Source organism: Sus scrofa, chromosome 3 (assembly GCF_000003025.6).
Source record: "Sus scrofa isolate TJ Tabasco breed Duroc chromosome 3, Sscrofa11.1, whole genome shotgun sequence".
In the NCBI taxonomy this organism is placed as follows: Eukaryota; Metazoa; Chordata; class Mammalia; order Artiodactyla; family Suidae; genus Sus; species Sus scrofa.
In genome coordinates, this window is record NC_010445.4 from 16,357,370 (window position 1) to 16,381,829 (window position 24,460).

The 24,460-nt window shown below is 43.2% G+C and overlaps 1 protein-coding gene across 5 annotated transcripts in view; it reads right to left on the reverse strand.

Annotated features, from left to right (window-relative positions):
• Window positions 1-19,235, reverse strand: part of RABGEF1 (RAB guanine nucleotide exchange factor 1) — a 68,493-nt gene extending 49,258 nt beyond the window's left edge. For 2 of the 5 annotated variants that reach the window (XM_005662008.2, XM_005662009.3), the window contains exon 1: window positions 5,557-5,577. The gene's annotated coding sequence lies outside the window, so the exon portion shown is untranslated. Of the gene's footprint in view, window positions 1-5,556; window positions 5,578-19,110 lie in introns of those variants that run through there. The other 3 variants (XM_003124438.6, XM_005662011.3, XM_005662012.3) reach the window with 3 other exon arrangements.

A 24,460-nucleotide genomic window follows, 5' to 3' on the forward strand; every position in this document is an offset into this window, starting at 1 on the left:
AGAAATGTAAGGAATGCGGGTAGCTTCTAGAAGCAATGACCCTGGCTAACAGCCAGCAAAGAAATGAAGGCTTCAGGCATTCAGCCTCACTGAACTCAATTATGCTGCGCATTTGCGTGAGTCTGGAAGCAGATTCTCCCCACAGCCTCTAGACTGGAGCCCAGAGCAGATGACATCTTAATTTTGACCTCTTGACAGCCTTAACAGAGTACCCAGCTGAGGAGGCCAGGAGTTCTGACATACAAAGCTATGAGATAATCAAGGGGTGTTATTTTAAGGTGCTAAGTTTGTGATAACTTGTTATGGCAACAACAGAAAACGAATACAGGCCTCCTTTCAATTTCCCTCTTTCTGGGAGCCTTTGAACATGTGTTCCAATGCCTAGATGCTGTGACCCTTGCTGTTCATGTGGGGATTTCTCTCTCATCATTTAGGTCTCAGCTTTCATGTCACACTTTCAGAAAGGCCTTCCCTAGCCACTCTATCTACCCACCCCAACCTTCCCAACCCTCACCTCCACCTGGGGCCCAGAACTGTTTCTCCATCTCCTATCCTCTTCTAACTAGTGAGGGTAAGGAAGCGTATGCAGGAAGAGTTAACTAAGCAGGCCTGAGTTGCTCAAATCATGCACATTCTCATTTCTGGAAGGGCCCGCTTGTGTGGCAGACTCTTTTGCCAGCTCCTGGGAACTGAGGTCTTGGAGGGTGCCTCCTGTACTAACCGATAAGAGTGTTTTGTATGCTTGGAGTCTTGATCCACACTGTACCAACTTACCTTAGACAGTCTGTGCCAACTGTGTGATGTATATATAGTGAATACTGCTTTCCTTCTGGGGGTCAACCATGAAGGTGCTTATGCCTATGTGAACAGCCTCCAATAAAAACCCTGGACCCTTAGGCTTAAGTGAACTTCCCCAACAGAAAGCCTGTCACACACACAGTGCTACAGTTTGTTGCTGAGGGACTAAATGCACCCTGTCAACTCCACTGGGAGAAGAGTCTGAGAAGTTGATGCCTGGAATCCTCCAAATTCTGCTCAATGTACCGTTTTCCTTTATTGATCCCTGATTAGCATCCTTTCACTGTAATAAAATAGCCAGGAGTACATGAGTCCTGCAAGTCCTTCTAATGAATTACTAAACCCGGGAGAGTCCTGGGGACTACCGGTATAGGGTGTGATTATAAAGGGGTGGCAAAAGGGAGACCTATCTTAGTGGTAACAGTTCTGTATCTTGACTACGGTGGTGGTTACGGGAATCTACATATGTGATAAAATGGTACAGAACTATATATACACATTGTAGAGATGTCCATTTATTGGTTTCGACATCATGCAATACATAACCATTGGGGAAAATTGGGTGAAGAGTCCACAGGACCTCTCTGTATTACCTTTGCAACTTCCTGATAATCTGTAATTTCAAATTAAAAGTTTTTTTAAAGGGAGTTCCCATTGTGGCTCAGCGGGTTAAGAACCCAACTAGTATCCATGAGGATGCGGGTTCGATCCCTGGCCTCACTCAGTGGGTTAAAGCATCCTGGGTTGCCATGAGCTGCAGTGTAGGTCACAGATGCAGCTTGGATCTGGCATTGCCGAGGCCGTGGCAGAGACCGGCAGCTGCAGCTCCGATGTGACCCCTAGCTCAGGAACTGCCACATGCTGTAGGTGCGGCCATTAAAAAAAAAAAAAAAAAAAAAAAGCTTTTTTAAAAAAATTCCACTTAAAACTTATTAAGGGAGTTCCTTTTGTGGTTCAGCGGTTAAGGAACCCGATTAGGATCCGTGACGATACATGTTTGATCCTGGCCTTGCTCACCGGTTGGGAATCCCGTGTTGCCATGAGCTGTGGTGTAGATCGCAGACAAGGCTCAGATCCTGTGTTGCTGTGGTGTAGGCCGGCAGCTGTAGCTCTGATTCAACCCCTAGCCTGGGAACTTCCATATGCCACAGGTGCGGCCCTAAAAAAACTTATTAAATAAAAACACCCAATTGGACCAATTGGACATCAGACAGCTGAACATAACCACTCGGATTGCTGCTGTTCCTAAGTCCGAAAAATGAAGCAAGCAAATGAGCCACCGAAATAAAAGTGCCTGCCATGATTTGAGAGGCGTTGCAGGGGTGATGACAGCTGTTGCAGTTGGGGCAAAGCAGGCCCAGTCAGCATGCCTAGGTTAGCCATCAGAGCTGCCATTAGGGACAAACACGGAGGATCAATTCTGTCTCCCCCGGGCAGAAAGACCCATCTCTAGACAGACAGGCCACAATCCAGAGGCAAGCTACCATTACCACTGCACCCAGGAAGGGAGCTCAGAGGGGTTACTCAGCTCCCTTTTGCACTCTGTGCTCCAATAAGTGGGCAGAAAGAATGCATAATTCAATTGGCCCATTCACAGTAGAGAGGACAGAGTAAAAACGATCTCCACTGCTGAGACAGTTGAAATTCCTGGAATTCTGCCCCAGAGATAGGATTTAATTTGGGTTGAGGGCTAAAAAAGGGCCAGAGGAGCCCAAAGCCCAGAGTTGCGCATGTTCTTCCTTAAGGTTCTGCCTGAAAATCAGGTTCATTTCCTAAGATCAAAACAAAAAAATTCTTTGTAGATTTAAGTAGCTTTCCACTATCTTCCTTGTGCAAGTCCTGCTTTCTATTTTTAGGTTCAATGTCATGTCCTCCTAGATCCGTCCTCTGGGCAACTCACCTGGGATTTATAGAAAACATCCAATCAACTCGATTAAAATGATAAACTATCCTTGAACCTCAGTTAAGAAATAGAATTCAAAGTTAAGCTTTTCGCCTTAAATTTGCTTTCCTGCCAGTTTAAGAAGTATAAGATGGTTACTATAAAAAACCTGAGATATAGAAAGTAGAAAATAAAGAAAACATCACCCAGAAACAGCCACTATATCCCTGTAGTACTTTTCCTACTCATCATGATCTCATTTCATTTACTCAACAAATATTTATATGCTGATTCACACTATATGACAGGCACTTAAGACACAAATGTAAGTTAAAATAAAGTTTCAGTCCTCAAAGCACTTACTGTCTAGTAAGGAAGATATAACTTTTATATCTAGAAGGCCTGAAAAAAGAAATTAAAACACTATGCACACTGAGGCATTTAAAAATCACTAAATTTCATTAAAAAATTCGTTTGTATGAAACAAGCTAAATATGTGCATGTGAAATCTATGCAAGTCTGTTATAACAACAGCCCAGCAAAAAGTGAGGAAACACAGGAGATCTCATTCCCAATAATATCAAAATCTAAAAACATCTAGGAACTATTTTAACAAGAAATTTATGTCATCTACACGAAATACTGAGATATAAAGAAGGCTTAAATAGTTGGCAAGACATACCTGGGTATAGTATGAGAAAATTAAATGTTCTATAAGTGGCAAATGTTTCCAAATTTTTAGGTTTACTATAAATGACAAGAGAATTCCGAAAGACTTTTTTGAACTTGATAAAATTAGTCCATATTTCATCAGCAATAATAAACAGGCAAGAATTTTTTTAATATTCTAAATTAATTTAATTTACTGAACTTTAATTTTCTGCAAATTAGTCAAAATAGTGTGAACTTAGCAACAGAACTGGCAAATCACCACAGACTAGACTAACTCAAAAATGAATGCTAATACATAAAATAATATATTATTACAGGAAGGAGGAGAAGGGAATAATTTTTAACAAACAATGCTGGAATAACTGGTCAGCAATCTGGTACTCCCCAAATTAATTACAGGTATCCTTTTTTTCTCCTAGGGCTGCAACCGTGGCATACGGAGGTTCCCAGGCTAGGGGTCCAATCAGAGCTGTAGCCGCCGGCCTACACCACAGCCACAGCAACGAGGGATCCCAGCTGCATCTGCAACCTACACCATAGCTCACCGCAACGCCGGATCCCTAACCCACTAAGAGAGGCCAGGGATCAAACCCACAATCTCATGGTTCCTAGTCAGATCCGTTAACCACTGAGCCACAACAGGAACTCCTAATTACAGGTATCTTAAAGACTTAAAGTTTTTTAAATACAAATGACAAAACAGAAAGAACTAAAATTAAGTATTTATAAAACTTCTAAAGAAGTGAGAGCTATCTAAGCTTATAAGCTGCAGGAGAAATTAGAAAGGAAACATTTGAATATGTAAATTGAAAATTATACCTATTTTTTAAGAGGTCCCACTTAGGGAGTTCCCATCGTGGCTCAGTGGTTGGCAAACCCAATTAGGATCCATGAGGACTCGGGTTGGGTCTCTGGCCTCACTCAGCGGATTGGGGATCCGGCGTTGCCTTGAGCTATGGTGTAGGTCACAGACGCAGCTGGGATCCCGATTTGCTGTGGCTGTGGCTGTGGTGTAGGCTGACAACTACAGCTCTGATTCGACCCCTAGCCTGGGAATCTCCACATGCTGCAGGTGTGGCCCTAAAAAGCACACAAAAACAAACAAAGCCCCCCCAAAAACAAAAAAGGTCCCACTTAGAATCAATATGGAAAGGCAAATAAAAGACTAGGATGACTATTTTAAGTAAACAGGAGAAGGGAGCATTTTATCACATTTAGAAATATACTAATAAGATCTGTAAACCTCTGATATGCAGGCTAAGAGCAGACCATTGGCAAAATGGAAGGAGCTTCCTAGGAACAGACACGGAATGTCAAAGGGTGTGTGTGTGTTGTAAACTGATTTACACCACCAAGCTGGCCTCACAAAAAAGGTTGTACCCATTTACATCCCAGCCTACAGTGAATCTACTTTCCCACAAACTCATAAAAACTGCATCATTAATCTTTAATTTTGCCAATCTTTAGGGCAAAGAGAAGCATTTCTTGTTTTAATAATGTATTTCCTTACCAACTTTATAGGTATTTATTGATCATCAGCATATTGTCTTTGAAGAATTAAACAGTTCCTGTTCTTTGCTCATTTTTCTATGACATCTTTCTTTTTAAAGTTGATCTTTTTATATCTTATGAAGATACAATAGCTTTCATCAAAGACAGTGTTTAAAATCCAAATCCAAGTTTCATCTTATCATTAAATATGTTACCTCCAAAATGAATCTGAGTGTCACACAGAGATTCAGTGGCAGAGTTCCAATGTTAAATATACCAAAATATCCAAACACTAGCCTGCCCGAATAACTCCGAATGATAATCAAACCCAGGGAATATAATGCAGAGTTTATGTTGCTGGAACGAGCAGACTCACCAGAGCAGCAATCTTAAGGAATGAGTTCTAGACAACAATCTTCTATTGTAATATGTCACACACCCTCTTCAGTGAAGTGAAGTTACGACTCCAATCTGAGCATGCCATTCCCCAGGCAAAGAAAGAACTCAAAATTACACGCAAAACCACCTGGCGGCTGGAGTCTACTTCCACCATGCTCTACCCGCTCCTTCACAGAAGCAGCCAATTCCTCAACTGGTCATTTAGTCAACAATAATGGACCAAAAGTTATGTCTAAACTTAAACAGTAAAATGCAATATATAAGGTGGCTTCAAGGATCAGAGGTTTTTGGGGTTTGTTCTTTCAAAGTTATACCTTGGTTTTAGCTTTGCTGCAGCCATTTCATCCTTAGCCAGTTGCTATAGCTGGGCCAAGAGATAGACATACACATATCTACGAGACAAAAAGTATAAACAGCAAGCCTGGATTGAAATGTATTTATTCAGACTTGTTAGAAGACTCAAAACATATATCTGTACTACATTTTAAGCTTTTGAGAAGTGCCTTGTGTACAACAAAAAATCAAATTGCAGGAACTTTCAAAAGCTGCTAAATTAACCATCCCACCTGTTGTGGGTTGAATTGTATCCCTCCAAAAGAGAGGCTGGACCCCAATATTGTGAATGTGACCTGATAAGGAAATAAGGTCTTTGCATATATAATTTGTTAAAATGAAGCCATCCTGGATTAAGGTGGGCCCTAAATCCAATGACTAGTGTCCTCATAAGAAGGCCCTGAAAGACACAGAGACACGCAGAGGCCATGTGGCCACAGAGCCAGAGATTGGAAGGACTCGGCTACGAGCCAAGGAACTCCGAGGACCGCCTGCACTCATCCTTCCTACAGCCTTCACAGCGAGCATGGCTCTGCTCACACCTTGATTTCAGACTTCTAGCCTCCAGAACTCCGAAATAATTCATTTCTGCCGTTTTAAGCCTCCTCGTTTATGGTAATTTGTTACAGCAGTTCTAGGAAACCAATAAACCATCCAATAAGAATTGCTGTAAATTCTATAAATAAATGAAAGAAAAGAGTTTTCCACCAGTCAACACAGAACTGTGGATTCACAGCATCACTTGCTCTTTACAAACAGGGGGAATCACATGTCCTAGTTCATAAGAACAGTCCTGGTATACACCTGTTGTCTTGGCATAAAAGCATTGCTTTGGTTCTTAAAAACGACCTTTTTTTTTTGTCTTTTGAGGGCCACACCCACAGCACAAGGAAGGTCCCAGGCTAGGGGGTCAAATTGGAGCTGTAGCCGCTGGCCCACACCACAACCACAACAATGCCAGATTTGAGCTGCTTCTTTGACCTACACCACAGCTCACAGCAACGTCGGATCCTTATCCCACTGAGTGAGGCCAGGGATCGAACCTGCATCCTCATGGATACTAGCCGAGTTCGTTATTGCTGAGCCACAATGAGAACCCCAAAAGTGACCTGTTTTTGACAATAAATGGTCACCTTATTTATGAATAAGCCTATAAGACCCTTCTATTTGTTTGCCTTCAAACCCCACTCTTTTCAAATAATGTCTGACTCCCATTTGCCCACTGACAGAATAATTCTATCTCTCTGGTTTCTATAGCATTGTATTAATACAGTTAGTATAATATTCACGTTCTAATACAATTTGCTTTCTTGTCCACTCCATGGTCACAGACAGCAGAGTGCCAGGAACAGAAAGAGTATCAACAGTATTTTCTAAATTTATTAAGTGATATATTCAGAAGACTAACAAAGTACCTGCACAGACAGTTTTCCTTCACTTCTGTCCCCTGCGAAAATTAAGAAAAAGAAAACCTCACCTAGGATTGGTGGCAGGAAGGCCTGAAAAGGGAGCCCTCGCACCCTCCCACCACACTCACCCCCCTCCTCCTCAATTATCCCAAACAGGAAGACATCTCTTACGACAACAGCAAGACATCAGTTACTGACTAACAGGAAGAGACGCACCTTGCACCCCCAAACAGGAAGTGCAACTACCTCACTACCTCAGCAAGAGAAAGACTTCCTTCTCTCCCAGCAACAAGCTCTGAACTTTTACTTTCCTCCCGAGAACCGTCATGTTTTCCTTGCTGACGACTTCCTTTCCTTGGCCCCTTGCCTGACATACAAAAGCCCTCGGTGTTGCGTAACCCCTCAGAGTAGCTCTGTTTGCCAGATAAGATGCCGCCCGATTCATGGAATCATTTAATAAAGCCAATTAGAGCTTCAAGTTTACTCTGTTAAATTTTGGTTTTTTACACTCTTAAACACTGTCCAGGGCCCAATGCAGGTAGGTGGACAGAGTTTAAACAGCAAAATAACTGACTTATAAAGCAGTGGTTCTCAAATTTTAGCATGCATACGTATGACTCGAAGGACTTGTTAAAACACATATTACTGGGCCCCAACCCAGAGTTTCTGACTCAGGTCTGTGGTAGGTAGAGCCTGAGAATTTGCATTTCTAACAAGCTCCCAGGTGATGGGGCTAGCAGCTACTCTTTGAGAACCACTGCTATAAAGTAAGCACCATAATTAACTTCTTCGCCTAACTTCATCTCTAGTGGGAAACTCTCTTTTTTGAATATGAAGGAGTACTTGTGGCAAACCAATACTCCTGCTGAAAATTAGAAAGCCAGAAACATTTTCAAAAACCAATGTTCAAAGGCATCAGAAAGCAGCTGAAACAACCAAGACCAGAAGGGTCTAGATTCTGGAAAAAGAGAAATAAAATGACATTTTGCAGTCAGTTTTTCCTTTCCTACATTTGCGGATTCTGAGGCAAAAACCTGAGAATCCAGACTTTGCTTCAGCAGAAGAACCAAGAGAGCCCTTGGAAGAGATGAAAAGCAAGACTCAAGGAGTCAAGATCCCAGTGAAAGAGGAGAGTCAAATAATGAGGCCTAAGAAAAAGCTGGTTTTCCCCTGAAGGCATTTACTAAATTCTACAGATGCACAAAACAAAACTAGAAGTCTCTGAAAATCAGGAGTAGAAATTTCAACAATCTCACTCTTCTCAGGAGACAAAGAAGCTATGGAGAAGGGACCCCTGTTAACTCAGTGGCCTATGAGTTGGAAGCCCAGCATGGATGGCTACTTGCCAGCACTAAAGGCAAACTGGAGGGAAACACTCTCCGACCAAACCGGCAACACAATCTCGACTGTCACCTCAGTCCCTAATAGGATGAGGTGATGAGACCCTACTCTAGCTGGCGGGCGAAAGGGAGCGGGGATTTCCTTCTGAAGTAGAACAGCATCATCTGGAGTTTCATTTTACTCATAAGGCTTAGCATTCATACAACTGAAAGCCAAAAGGAAAACACAAACAACAGAAGCAGATGTTCGGATAATCCAGACACTGAAGTTAACAGAAAGACTTGTGAACATAAGAATTCTGCAGTTTCCTTGAGGCGCAGCAGGTTAAGGTGGCGTCACTGCAGCGGCCCAGGTCACTGTCATGGCACAGGTTTGATCCCTGGCCTGGGAACTTCCACATGCCATGGACATGGCCAAAAAAAAAAAAAAAAAATCGAAGGGGAGATTTATCAGCAGACAAAACACAGCAGAAGAGAGGATTAGTAACTAGAACCCAAGTCAATAAAAAGCACCCATACTGAAGCAAAGAGAAGATACAGGGCGAGGGATGTAAAGGGAATGAGAGACACTGTAAAACATCTACCGGGTGTGTAGCTGGAGTCCCCAAAGAAGAGGAGGGAGTAAATACAGCAGAAGTATTAAGGGGAAAGAATGAAAATTTCCAATTTAAAGACAACCCACGAATTTAAGAAACTCCATGAATCCCAAGTAGAAAAAAAATAAAGACAAAGAAAACCACACAAAGGCATAACATAATTAAACTGTCAATCATCAAAACAAAAGAGAAACTCTTACAAGTAACCAGTGGAAAAAAGGAGATACTACTTTCTTCGGAGCAACAATAAAACTAACTGCTAAATTCTCGAAAGAAATTTAGGAAAAGATAAAAGACAATGGTATGACACCTTGAAAGCACTGAAAGAAAATAAATTCCCGCCTAGAATGGGGTGCTCAGTGATTATTTCCTTTAAAAATGAAGGGAAAATAGAGATATTTTTCAAGACAAAGAAAAAAATGAAAGGATTCATTATGGGCAGACATGCATTAGAAGAAATATCAGAGGGAACCCTTCAGATGGAAAGGAAAATTATCCTACCCCAAATAGAAACAAAACACAGGAAGGGATGAAGAGCAATGGGAAGAGTAAATACGTAAGTAAACATACATGAATACTGATAGAAAAAACAGCAATTTCTTATGTCTTAAAATTCATGTAGAATTAAAACAGGTAAAGTAGTTCCCATCGTGGCTCAGTGGTAATGAACTTGCCTAGTAACCATGAGGATGCAGGTTTGATCCCTAGCTTCACTCAGGGGGTTAAGAATCCAGTGTTTCTGTGAGCTGTGGTGTAGGTCACAGATGTGGCTCAGATCTTGTGTTGCTGTAGCTGTGACGGAGGCTGGTGGCTGCAGCTCTGAGTCAATCCCTGGCCTGGGAACTCCCATATGCCACGGACGTGGCCCTAAAAAGAAAAAAAAAAAAATTTTACCTAAAATAGTAACACATCAAGGCAGGAACAAGACAAATGGAGTTAGAATCTCAAGTTCTAGCATTACGAAGAACTTTAGATAAAGTTATAATCCATATTAGACCATAATAAATCAAGGGTATATGCTATAATCTCTAGCGTAATCACAGAAGAAGAAAAGAATGTATAAGTTATCAGTGAAGAAATATTAAATAATAACTGGATAACAAATAACCAAAAAAAGGTTAAGAAAAGAAAAAAGGAACAAAACAGGTGAGTCAAAATGAAAATTATATATTAGTCAAAATGAAAATTATAGCAAATATATATAACTATTAAATGGAATAAACAGATATAATAGCAAGTATAATAACAATTAAATGGAAATGGACTAATGATTCTAATTTAAAAACTAAAATTGTCAGAACTAAAGAAAAAAACTAAATCTAACTTCATGATGCTTTCTAGGACAAAGAAAGTTTGAATGTATAAGAATGGAAAAAAGATAACAGCATGCAACATTTACCAAAAGAAAGCAAGTAAAGCTATACTAGGAGTTCCCGTCGTGGCGCAGTGGTTAACGAATCCGACTAGGAACCATGAGGTTGCGGGTTCGGTCTCTGCCCTTGCTCAGTGGGTTAACGATCCGGCGTTGCCGTGAGCTGTGGTGTAGGTTGCAGATGCGGCTCGGATCCCGCGTTGCTGTGGCTCTGGCGTAGGCCGGTGGCTACAGCTCCGATTCAACCCCTAGCCTGGGAACCTCCATATGCTGCGGGAGCGGCCCAAGAAATAGCAACAACAACAACAAAAGACAAAAAAAATAAAAAAATTTAAAAAAAAAAAGCTATACTAATATTACACAAACTAGACTGTGAGGCAAAAAGCACTACTAGAGATTTAAGGATAACAGTGTTAACCCACCAAGAAAATTCTAATGTGAGCCAAGTGGTTAGAAGTTAGTCATTACTGGACGCTAAGAAGAATAGAGTGGCTGTAACCAGTTCTGTTTAGGAAATCTAGGGCAGCTCAAAGAATGGTCATCTACACAGTAACAGACAGCTGAAATACCAGACTTCTCTTCATACAATAAAACTCAAACATATGCACCTTAAGATGAGTTTTGAAAAGCTTACACACGGACTTCCGTTGTGGTGCATCGGGAACCATGAGGTTGCGGGTTCAATCCCTGGCCTTACTCAGTGGGTTAAGGACCTGGCGTTGCCATGAGCTGTGGTGTAGGTCGAAGACATGGCTCATTATCTGGCATTGCTATGGCTGTGGCATAGGCCAGAGGCTACAGCTCTGATTAGACCTCTAGCCTGGGAACCTCCATATGCTGGGGGTACGGCCCTAGAAAGACAAAAGACAAAAGACAAAAAAAAGAAAAAAAGAAAAAAAAACTTACGCATAATATTAAAACTTAAAAATCACAAAATAACAGATTTAGACAACAAAGACATATTCTTTAATAAAGATCAGAAGATATTCTGGGGTGATGGAGTGTTTACTAGACTGGGTACTTTTGATAAAGCCACCAAAATTCATAGTTACATAAACTAGACTTCCTGAAATTAACCCTCAGAAAAAGAAAAATTTTACAGTACTTTTTAGTACTCAGATTGTTCCTCTCCAAACACAGTTAAAGTGTTCACTGAAGGATGAAACTGAAATCTTTGCATTACACTTGCCTAAATGTCAGACTGACCAATATAACCATTATTGGTTGTGTCTGGAGCTGTAACTGCTTGGGCTAAAGTCCAACCTACTGATCAGTTTTGTCAGAATCTAAGCACTTTAAACATTAAAAAAAAAAAAAAAAAAAAAAAAAGCTCAACTTATTTCTCAAGTACTATTTGATTTATATATAAATAAAAGTTGAGATTATATACAAATAGTTGTGCATGTGTGTGTGTTCAGTTACTAGACCAAAGTACTGAAAAGACAAAAATTCTCCCTTAAGGAAAGAGCCTACAACTTTTTATGGGTTTAAAAAAAAACAAAAAAACAAAGAAACAAAAAAAACCTGCCTGCAATTTGTTCTCAAATACACACAAGGATAAAAGGAGGCTCTTGGGAGAAAGTGGTGTCTACTGCATACAGCGGATATTTAAAGGATTTAAATACTTAATTTCAGGAGTTCCCGTCGTGGCGCAGCGGTTAACGAATCCAACTAGGAACCATGAGGTTGCGGGTTCGGTCCCTGCCCTTGCTCAGTGGGTTAGCGATCCGGAGTTGCCGTGAGCTATGGTGTAGGTTGCAGACGCGGCTCGGATCCCTCGTTGCTGTGGCTCTGGCGTAGGCCAGTGGCTACAACTCCGATTCGACCCCTAGCCTGGGAACCTCCATATGCCGAAATGGCAAAAAGACAATAAATAAATAAATAAATAAATAAATACTTAATTTCAATATTCTCTTTTACCAGACATTCTATTTCCTGGGGCAGGTAACATCATACACTATTTTGTAAGGGCATCAGTAGAGCTAACATATGGGTATGAAAATACTGTGCCATCTATTATTTCTTATAGATGATGTTTAAGATATGTCCATGCATAATTACACAACATCTGAAAACTTAGACCAGTGAAATCTACACACTTATCACACTACAATCCTAACTGCAAAGGCTAATTAATTCATACAAATAAAAATATAAGCCTATTTACTAATAGATCCAAAAGCCAAGCGTATTACTTCCTGAGACAGAGACATTCTGTTTCATCAGTCTACGGGTTTGTTTTCACATTTAATTTAATTTAATTTGTAATCTTCTTATAATAGCCTATTCAAAACTTAGGTTACTAGCCCAACCCACTTTTTTAGGAACCTGTTTAACAATGACAAAAGCTTTATGGAAATGCAATTAAGGAACCAGTGTGTTGCATTACTATATTTAGGCAAGGACGGTTCCCCCCCATTGTTTACTACTCCTTAAGGATGAAAAGGATGTTCTCTTCTCTTTAGTGCCGGAGGCTAGGTCACAATTTACAATATATTGTAGGAGCTATGTTACAATACTTTTAAATAAAAGGATCTGAGGAATTATTTGGAATAGCTTCCTATGAAAACTCACCATAAATAATGGTTTACTTATGTGTACAGCTCTAATGCAATACGATTTCTAATAAACACAGAATGAGATTAACAACACATACACCTAGCAGAGTTACTACAAAAGTATAACCTAAATTCTTCCTAAATCATAGCAGTGAGATCACCACCTGAAGTTTTACTCTAAAATATAAATATAGACCTCTAGTTCCAGAAAGCCACACTATCTTTTCTTTTTTGTCTTTTTAGGGCCACACCCTCGGCATATGGAGCTTCCCAGGCTAGGGGTCTAATCGAGCTGAATCTGCCGGGCCTACGCCACTGCCATAGCAACGCAGGATCCCTAACCCACTGAGCGAGACCAGGGATCGAACTCACAACCTCATGGCTCCTAGTCAGATTCGTTTCCGCTGTGCCACGATGGGAACCCTTTTTTATTTTTTTTTACCCTATCTTTATAACTATAATTGTGGTTTTCCTGATCTCCTGAGACAAATTAATACAAAACAGAAAGAAAAAAATACGCATTTCAGACACAGACACACACATAAAACAATATTCTCTCACTTCTCTAACCTGACGGATGCCTAGAAGATGTATTTTTCTCCAGCTGTGGAAACTATGACCAAAGGCCCTAAACTTGTAGCTCTTAGCTCATTTCCGGATGGGAAGATAGAGAACTGTTTCAAGGTCCTTTGGCAGGGGCAGGTTCTCAAGTGTTTAAGTGTTTAGTCTGTTATCTGTATAAGAGATAACAATGTGTTTAGGTCTGTTATCTGTATAGGTCCAGCCCTGTCTTGTGGGCCCAGGCTAGTCAACCTCAAGCAGTAAAACGTCTCAGTTGCAGGCCACTGAGTCTGCCAGACTACCTGAGCTCCAATCTCCGTCACCTCTTGTACGACCTGGGACAAGTTACTACTCTGAACCACATTTTTCTTTTAAGGAAAGGAATAAGGGGAGAAGACAATATTGAGGCAATGAATATACAGAGTGAATATACAGAGTTTATTATCAGCACACACCTGGCCCATGCCAGCCCTCGATAAGTTTAAACTACTATTACTTAAAAGGTTAGCTTTTTGGCTTGAGCCAACCTATATCAATTTCCCAGACATTACATCTAAGATGAGTGGATCTGTTTCCTTCTTAAAAATAAATTAGGAGTTCCTGCTGTGGTACAGTGGGTTAAGAATCTGACTGCAGTGGCTCAGGTCGCTGTGGAAAGGGTGCAGGTTCGATCCCTGGCTGAGCACAGTGGGTTAAAGGATCTGGTGTTACTGCAGCTGTGGTGTAGGTTGTAGCTGCAGCTCAGATTCAATTCCCAGCAGGGGAACTTTCCTAGGCCATGAATGCAGCCACAAAAAAAAAAAAAAAAAAAAGGCATAAAAATAAATTATATGCCTGGACTTTTCAAGCCACTGCTCTCTGTGCTGGAGCTAACACCTCAAACCCACTTCCAGAAATGAATCTTGGTATTCACTGGTGTTCCCTCAGCTCATCTGCATGTGAAGAAATACTTGTCCTTGTCTGTCTGCTCCATTTTCATGTTAGAGCCCCCACAATAAAGTACGCCTGCTAAAAATAAGGCTCCGTGATTAACCAACAACATAAAAAATAGATGTACTCAAGGAACTTGTCAGGAAGCACAAATTCAGACTCCAGTGCTGATAAATTTGTAACAACAGTTCACTGAGAAACAAAATGAAAGCGAACCTGAAAAACGTGCAATCCCCTCTATTTAACTTGATAATGTAAAACAGATCCTTAAATTAAATCAGTCCCAGATCTAAGTGTTTTGACCACATTATTTTGCCAGCACCAGAACTGTTTTTATTGAATTATGTTTTGATCTTGTGTCATCAACCTACACAATGAGACAATGAGGAATTTTTACTAAAAAACAAAGTAAAACACAACCCGGCCCTCTGAAATGCATGCTGTATTTACTTAAGGATGTAGTTGAGGAGTTTCTCAATACAAGGAATCCAAAGGAGAAACTGGCCTTTTATTTTATGGTCACTGAACCATGGAACTGATTAAATTTCTCTCTGAACTGGCTACCAAAAAGCTGAGTTGAATTTGTGGCCCTCGAACAAATACTTAAGACCTCATCCAAGTACTTTGTAAACAGATCTCATTCCTCTTTCCGTCTCATTTTTCTCCGACAGTTCTGAATTCCTCTCCCCTTTATTTCTGTCTATTACCAAGAATAGTCATATTATATTGCATATATCTTTGTTAAGTCATTATGATTCTTTTAGGGAGCAAGATGTGATAAAAGAACAAAAACAAACAAACAAAAACAGCATAGGGAGTTCCCATTGTGGCTCAGTGCTTAACGAATCTGACTAGGAACCATGAGGTTGCAGGTTCGATCCCTGGCCTTGCTCAGTAGGTTGAGGATCCGACGTTGCCGAGAGCTGTGGTGTAGGTTGCAGATGCGGCTTGGATCCCAGCGTTGCTGTGGCTCTGGCGTAGGCCTGTGGCTACAGCTCCGATTCGACCCCTAGCCTGGGAACCTCCATATTCCATGGGTGTGGCCCTAGAAAAGACAAAAACAAACAAACAGCATAGCACAATAAGAAGATATTTTCTTCTATTAATAAGCGTTTTATGAGTTCAGTTTCTAGAGGCATTATCTTTCCTGTGTGCCCAAGAAAAAAAGCGTGGTAGCAAATAATATGTTTAAAATTAGGAAACGTTAACAACAGAGGAACTACCAAAATTAGACACTTTCATTACATATATTTAACTCTGGAGCATAAAGAAAATTGTAAATATGTAAAAATCCCCCTAAAGTCATTTTTATTTTTAAAATACAAACGAAATCACCACAAATGCAGTTGCATCTGAGTATTAATTCTGAACAAGAACTGAATGAACCAGCGTCAAAGAAACTTAAACAGTTTTTGTACAGCTTCTTCTGAACTGCCCTGTGCCTAGCACCAGGGATGCTGCCTTAACCTAAGACAGCACAGAAGTTAGAGCCCCCAAAGCTCTTGCTACAATCCTGCTTTGGGGATTTCACTAATCTTCTTGCTAACATTTGAGGAAAATAAAAAGCTTAAGACTCTCTCAGTGGGGAAAATTTTGCCCTACTATGAACTCACACTTAACGTTCTGATCATAACTAACTTTTAAGTACATTTTTATCTAATGAACTGATTGTAATTACAATCCTTCACCCTCCTAGTGACCATAAGCAAGTGAGCTATGCTACCAGAGACATGCAAAGATGTTCTACCACACAATAAAAATTACACTTCCTACCCCACCGACGGCAATTTCATCAGCAACAGGAATCTCACTTGAAAGCAGCACCACAAAGTACAGCCTTTTCCTAAAGAATTTTTGGAGCTTTATCCAAACAAACAGATAAAATAAGAGCTACACAATAGTGCATGGGATAAAAAGATACGTCGACTGTTGTTGTTTCTCCAAGTGTTGACTCAACAATAGTCTAGATTATTTCAAGGCATTTTAGTCATATGAAATAACACATATAATGTTTCTACAATGCTTTATGACAGAACTGAACATTTAATAAGCCTTTCAAAATGTTTGGCCTCTATTGTAAAACTCCTTTTTTTTTTTTTTTTTTAGGGTGACAAGTTTATTGCTGGGTTAAGAAGCCACTTAATAGCATTTCCATTCTGAGTCACAGAGCAGACAGGTATGTTATGCTACACAGGTATCACCTACATTTTAGGGATGGGTCAACCTGCTAGAGATGTTTACTTTGCAGCCAATAGAAACACATGTGCCAACAATTAAACTCACGTGGTCAACACAAAAATTCTACTTCTCTAGTCAAACACTGACAAGAGTAAATGAAACAATATCTTAGTTCTTCTATATGTAGATAATAAGTACTGATCAAAAATGTTTTTTCTGAAAACCAACCACTGAAAATCAGAAATCAATGATTCCTTGGAGTTCCCATTGTGGCTCAGTGGTAACCACCCCAGCTGGCATCCATGAGGATGCAGGTCTGATCCCTGGCCTCGCTGAGTAGGTTTAGGACCTACTATGCTGTGGCATAGTCCTTTAGCAGCTATAGCTCCAATTCAACCCCTAGCCTGGGAACTTCCTTGTGTCACAAGAGCGGCTCAAAAACGGAAAAAAGAGAGATAGAGAGAAAAAAAAGAAAAAGAGGAGTTCCCGTCGTGGTGCAGCAGAAATGAATCCGACTAGGAACAATGAGGTTGTGAGTTCGATCCCTGGCCTTGCTCAGTGGGTTAAGGCTCCGGTGTTGCTGTGAGCTGTGGTGTAGGTCACAGATGCTGCTCGGATCTGGTGCTGGGGTGCAGGCTGGCAGCCACAGCTCCAATTGTACCTCTAGCCTGGGAAGCTCCATATGCCCTGGGTTTGGCCCTCAAAAGACAAAATGACAAAAGACAAAAAGAAAAAAAAGAAAAAAGAAAGAAAAGGAAATCAATGATTTCTCAAGTCCTCATGGAACACTTCTGAAAGCCCAACTTGGATTAAGAAGCAAAGAGATACAGGCAGAATTCCTGTTTATAGAAGCTTACAAGTAAGCAGGGTCAGACACTCTCCCACAATGACTAAATGAGAAGAGAATTCAATTCATTTAAGGAGCAGAAAAGATTAAAATACAAATAGCACATAATCAAGCACTATGCTGGGAACAACCCTCATCAGTCAACACACAGCAGCCTATGTGTAAGCCTTATATAAAATTCCATTTTAACCAGGCAAATAACCCTCCTTAAAACCCTTCCCTGGTCCTGCCATCACCAGATAAAAGCCCCCCAAGAATCTCCTGCATCTTTTCCCCTATCAGCCACCACAGCTCTGCCCTGCACTTTTTCACTTTTCAAAAACCACCTCCCGGGAGTTACTGCCCTCTTCTCCTTTAGTTGCCCCACGCCCACATTCCCACTACCCCTAAAATTCCCACCCCATCTTGCTAGTCTGAATGTTACTCATTCTTCAGGACACTTTCAGATACATTTCACTCCCTGCGGTCCCTCCAGACACTTGGGGTGTCCCCCCTCAGTGACCTCTCTTAGCTCACACTGCTCACATTTATGGCAAGGATCTCTGCTGTCCTTCTCCCTTAAAGTGCCTACTTTCTGGAGAAGAAAATGATGGCTTGGAAGGTCCCCAAAATTCAAATCCTTCAACACTTCTTAATTTTCCACCTGAGAATCAGTAACTCTTAAAACTAACGTTATCTGTCATGAAATGGATCGAATAAAAATCAAATCTTCTTGCACCTCTGGGAAGCTTCCTTGGTACTGCTTAAGTTACTTATTAGTAACCTTAATAGACTTGGGGGGGGGGGTAAGTGTACTTTTGCAGCCTTAGGTTTACAGAAAAAGGTACAACAATGAGTTAATCTCAAAAACAAAACAAAAGCCACAACTCTTCAGATCCAAAAAACGACTCCCCAGGTGATGCTGTAAACTCATCCTGACCAATTTTCACATCTAAGCTCATGAGCAAAGCGAGCCCCCATAGCCCACGGACACATTTCCCAATCACAGGGCTTGGCCATCAGCGTTGAGACACCACCAGCAGACTCTGATCTACTCCCTGAAGCGGCTGGGTCCCTCCTCCTTGTCGACTAAACTTCCGTGATGAGCATCACCTCTGCTCTCCTCCAAGACGGTTCGGAAGCAGGGACTTGTGCTCCTAACCTCAGGCCCACAACTTTGTCCTCAATCATAGGGCGAAAGTTAGGACCAGTCTTCCAGCTCCCACGCCGCGAAAGACAGCATCCTCCCAGCTCCCGGACCCTTCCCTCTCTGAGACCGACGCGGGTTCCCGAGGTCCCGGCGGCCCTGCCCAGGCCGGGCTGCGACGGGTCCCCAAGGAGCCCAAGGCACGACCCAGCCGGTCACCACCACAGGTGTCCCTTGGTACTCTGCCGACTGGACTGAGTGAGCCGGTCGGAGGGAAGCCATCCCGCGAGAGCTGGACAGGCGGCAGGAGGCGGCCAGGAAACGAGACGCGTCTGTCCGTCGGAGTTGGGCCGGGCCGCGGGCAACTTGGCGACAAGCGCCCTAAAACGGCAGGCCGAACGCGCAGAGGATGAAGGGGGCCGGCGACGGCCTGGGACCGGCCAGGGCCCCGCCACCGGGCCCTGGGCTGGGACGAAGGACGGCAAGAGGGACCGGAGCGAGATGGCCCCGGCCGGGTGGACAGCCTAGACCAATGACCCAGCAGCCCCTGTCGGGACGGCACCGCCACCGCGAGTCGCGAACCGCGCCCCCCTCGGGTCCCGTCCGTCCGCCCCGTACCTCGCCGGCTGCTCCACCCGCGTCGGGACCGCAGCTCTCCCCGCGTCGCTCGAGTAGGTCCCGGCGCCAGTCCACAACCCGCCCTCACGCCGGCCCTCCCTCTCGCACGCCCCGCCCCCGGCGCCGCGAGCGCACGCCACGCACGCATGACGTCACTTCCGGGGCTCGGAGCTCGCCGGGAGGGTGTAGGTGCCCATCGGCATCTGCCCTGGGTGGCGCGAGGGCGAGGCTGGCGTGGATGACAGTGGCGACAAAGCCGTCGGGCATGAGGAAGGAGGCGCCCTCAGCCCTAGTGCTGGGTCCCTGACCTGGAGCGTTCAGAAGCCGACGGAGAAGCCGGCGTTTCCCTGTCTTTTCCTCACCCACTGTATTTGGGAATCCCACTGAGAGAGACGCTGCTCATCCTTAGCTCGAAATGGGAGGCACTGGAAAGGCTGCGGGAGAGAAGTCTTTGGGCCAGTGGACAGTTGCAGTCTGTGGGGAATGAGGCTGCCTGAGAAAGTAATGAATCCCATAGCTTCACACGGATCTTAGGATTTTGAACGTGGTTTGAGTTTAAAGGACCTTAAAGAGAGTGACTGACCTAGAAGCAGGTTTTATAGCTGAGCATAACTGAATTCCAGAGGTTAATAAGTTACCCAGTGTCACACAGTATTAATGATCGAGTCATAAATGGAATCCAGTTCTCCGTGATTCCCATTTCAGGAATGTTGGAGACAGCGGCTGCCTCTGTATTCTGGATGGTATCTATGGCACAAAGTGCAGCCACGACTGGGAGAAAAAAAAAGAAAAAAGAAAAGAAAATACTAGAGTACAGTGTCTGGAGGGAGACCTAAGTTGGAATACCAGGTTTGCTAAATGCTGCCTCTGATCTTGGACAGGTTGTCTAATTTCTCAGTCTTTGCTCATTATTTGCCAAATGGAGATTGATTCATTCCTCAGATTATTCCTAAATTCTGTAGGGAAGCAGAATATGCCACCCAAAAATATGCCTCTGAGAAAGCAGAGAAGCCCTGAAAACAAACCAGAAGTTAACCTTTTGTACAGGAAATGAAGCTAATGAAGGAGATCACGTTAGTAAAGGGGTCTCCCTCTGTACCTGGGAGAGAAGGATGACTCTTAGGTCACTAGAAGCTCAACTATGGATAAGACACTGACTTAGAGCTGCATGACAAACCTTAAGCTTATTTTTATTCCCCTGGTCACCTCCCATAACTGGTCTCCCCTACACACACACACACACACACACAAACACCTTTCCTGTTTTTTCTTTATTGGAAAATGGTATTTAAGTGGGCATTCTAAGCCTTTTCTCAGGGTATCTCCTTTGTATGTGTGAGGTATACATGGTAATAATTTTCAGTTTGTTTTTTTGCTTATTACTCTTTTATTATAACTTAGAAGAGCAGAGGGAAAATGATTTCCCCTCCCCTACAGCACCTAATGTGTGTGCTAGGCCAAGGATACCAGACTGTTAAAAAGTGGTGGGGGGGGTGGGGGAGTACCTATGCTGAGAAGCTTACATTCTAGGGAAGAGGTGGTGGGGGGGGAATAAGTAAATAATAAATACATTATGTACAATAGTACATGAGACAGCAGTGATTGCTTTGAAGAAAAATCATGCAAGGAAGGCCAGCCAGTCAACCAGGAAGACTGAGGTTTTTGGGTGGACAGCAAAGCCCTGGCTAAGGAGGTGACTATGCAACTATTTGGGCAAAAGTGTTCTAGGTGCAGGGAACAGCAAGTGCAGAGGCCCTCTGGACATCACCAGCCTGTGTAGCAGTGAATGGAGGGGAGGTAGGAGAGGAGGTCAAAAGGTAATGGGCCATGGGGAAGGGACTAGCCAAAGTGAGGACATAGGAAGGTCTGACTCACTGGGGCCATTAAGGGAACAAACTACCACACTTGCCTCTGAGAGAAGGGGTGGTGGTGGTAGGGTACTGAGAAGGGGCACCAAAGGTATAGTTAACTGAGGAGGCCATGTTTTCTTGAGATGGATGATAGATATGTGGATATTCACTGTATTATTCTTTAGTTCAATTTATGTGGTTTTTTTTTTTTTTTTTTTTTTTTTTTTTATGTGAACCAACTTATAAAAAGCAGTCCCACTGCGAATTCCCATTGTGGCTCAGGGGGTTAAGACCCCGACTGGTATCCATGAGGATGCAGGTTCGATCCCTGGCCTCACCCAGCGGGCTAAGGAGCTGGTGCTGCCACAAGCTTCGGAGTGGGTCCCAGACTTGCTCGGATCTGGTGTGGCTGTGGCTGTGGCGTAGGCGGGCAGCTGCAGCTCTGATTCGACCCCTGGCCTGGGAACTTCCATGTCGCAGGTGCAGCCCTGAAAAGAAAAAATTTAAAAGAAAAAGCAGTCCCATTGGAAAAAGTGAAGATAAAAGCGGGTTAAGAATAGATCAGGGAGTGAGTCAAAAGAGCTAGCAAAGAAGGGGGGCGGGGGGAAGAAGAGGAAAACTAGAAAAAAGGAGTAATACGGAGGCAAAGAGGAGAGAGAGAAAGCCAAGGGATTGATCAGAAGAGTCCAATTCTGCAGAAAGGTGAGGTCAGATGGTTCTCCAAAAGAAGTGAAAACATGTTAATAGAAGTGCTGAAAGCAGACATCCTTGTCTTGTTCCCAATCTTAGTGAAAAAACTTTCCGTCTGTCACTATGTTCTGATGTTACCAGTGGGCTTTTCAAAAATGGCCTTTATCATGTTGCGGAAAGTCCTTGCTATTCCTAGTTTACTATGTTCTTATCATCAAATTTTTAAACTTAATTTTATTTTTTATTGTAAAGTATACATAAAATTTAAATGCAGAAGAATGAAATTGGACCCTTACCTAATACCATGTACAAAAATTAACTCAAATGGACCAAAGACGGAGTTCTTGTGTGGGTTAAGGATCCATCATTGTCACTCCAGCAGTTTGGGTCACTGTAGTGGTGTGGGTTCAGTCCCCGACCTGGGAAGCAAGTTCAGCCAAAAAGGCGGGGGGGGGGGGCGGGGGGGGCGGCAGCGTGCGCTGAAGCCTACTGTGATACCATCCCACTCCCTTTTCAAAGATAACAAAGGTATAACCATCTCTTCGACTCGACTCTCTACTTGCAAGTTTCTTTTCATGGAGGTCAGGCTTCAAGTTTTGTGGTGCTTTGGGGTTGTGTGTGTGTGGTTTTTTTTTTTGGGGGGGGTTGGCAACAGCCATGGCATGTAGAAGTTCCTGGGCCAGGGACTGAACCCTAGCTGCGGCTGCAGCAATGCCAGATCTTTAACCCACTGTGCTACACGGGAACTTCCTGGGGCTCTGTTTCTTGATTTTGATAATAACTGAGAGAAGCATGAATACATCTAACCCAAGATCTACTGGAGCTGGGCCATCTGCCGAGATCGCCTGATATAGGGGGGAATCAGGGTCTCTAATGCATTAGGGAAGCCTCTGAAAGTCATGGTTTGGGGAAGAATGACTCGGAGTGCTGCTGAGCTCACAGGAGGCTGGAAAAGGTCCGTCATAATCTGATGACGGCCCCCTTCTGTGGAGTGCTTCGGGATGGTTCAAGAGGTGGTGCGATTCGTAACCTTTCCCGGAGTTTTGCTGGATTTTTTTTTTCCCCTGGTGCACAATAGTCCTGTTTTCACTTGGTGTCAGGTGGCTGAACAGGTGGCACCCCAGGATCGCTAGACCATGTCACTCCTCAGGAAGAATGGGTGTGTGAGGAAGTGGAAATGCTTTGTTCCTAAAGTGATTTTGTGTACGTGGCGGGGGTGGGGGTGCATCTGGAGGAGGAGATAAAGGTTTGGCCCTTGGGTCTAGCAGATAACCCAGATCTCTGATTTATAATGACCCTGTCAGTTTTTCCTTGTAGTTAGATTTTAGAATCTAAATCATAATGTTCACAGCTAATAAGATCACTGTAGAAATGACTGGAGAAGAAGGAAAAAGCACATCATTATCCTTGCTCAGAACAAAAAATACCTTCATTGGCTTTCTCTTCATGCATGTGCTTTATTTTTCAAAAGTTGTTAGAAATAGAGTTTAAAATCTCTCTAAGTCAGTTCAAAATCACTCTAAATCTCTAAAACCTCTCTAAATCAGTTCAAAAAATAGAGAAAGCTAAAGTACATGATAGGAAAACCAGAATGGTAAGGCATCAAAGGATAGAGAATTGAAAGTGTGCAAATACAAGCTAAAGGAACATGCTGTAAGTTAACCAAATGAAATGGAAAGTGAGTGAAGCCAGCTAAGAGGTCATCTTCAAAATGATGGCAAAGGGACATGCAGGCAGGGTAGAGACCCAAGGGCCATGAGCCCCAAGCCAGGCACACAATGTCCCTTGAGCTGGAAAAAAAAAAAAAAAAAAAAGCCTCCTATTTGATTAGCCTCTTGTCACTAGGGGCCCCAGGAGGAGGGCTGCAGACCTAGGCACATACCCCCTGTGGCCGGGCTGCACAGCGCCTCCGTGTGGTTAGACCGTAGGCTGCAGGAGTCTGATTGACAGAGCTGTCCTGGATCATCCCACCCGCCACAGCCTGGGCCCAGCCAGGGAGCCACCTGCTATGTCATCTTCCACTCACTGTCCCCCAAGCAGGGCCCCTCTGCACCTAGTAGACTTGGGTCCCTCACTAAGAAGGGCCGTCAACTGGGGACCCCATTGTGCCTCCTTAATGCTCAGGGGCTACTGAAGATGTACATGTCTAAAGAAGTCTTTGTAACACTCTTCCTCGAATATTCCTCCTAGAGTCTTCAGTTAGGCAGCGTGAAGCCCCGAGCCTCAGAGGAGGGCGGGCTCTGCTGCGGTCCGCCCACCTCTGAGGATTCCAGGAGAGGGCTCTGGGTGGGAATCCTGGCTCTGCCACTTGGCAGCCATGTGCCCTAGGGGAGGTTACCTCCCTACGAGCTGCAGTTTCCAACTAGTGAGGTATCATTGGCATAGTGTTATTATGGGATTGTGTGCCCAGTAAGCAGGGCAGGGAAGACGTGGCACAGATATTGCAGTGCTTTTGCCTAAAAGTCAGAATAATCGGGGGGTGAGAGGGAAGCAGTGGGTGGGTGGTGTAGCTCCCCAGCACTTCAGAGCTCCCCTTTCTGGCTTTTCCCCCATGAAGTGACTGACCCCAAGAGGCACCCTGATGAGGACACTCAGCCAGGATGGTGTCAAACTCTGCTTCCAGAGGAAAGGGCAACTTATGGCCATTTTCCTCAAGGGAGGGTCTTAACCACTGAGGCTCATGTAAGCTTAGAGCCACTTACCCGCCCTTAGAAAGAGGTGGTATCAGGACAGGAGGAATTCGTTTTTTTTTTTTTTTCCTTTTTCCCTTTTGTCTTTTCAGGGCCACACCCACGGTATATGGAAGTTCC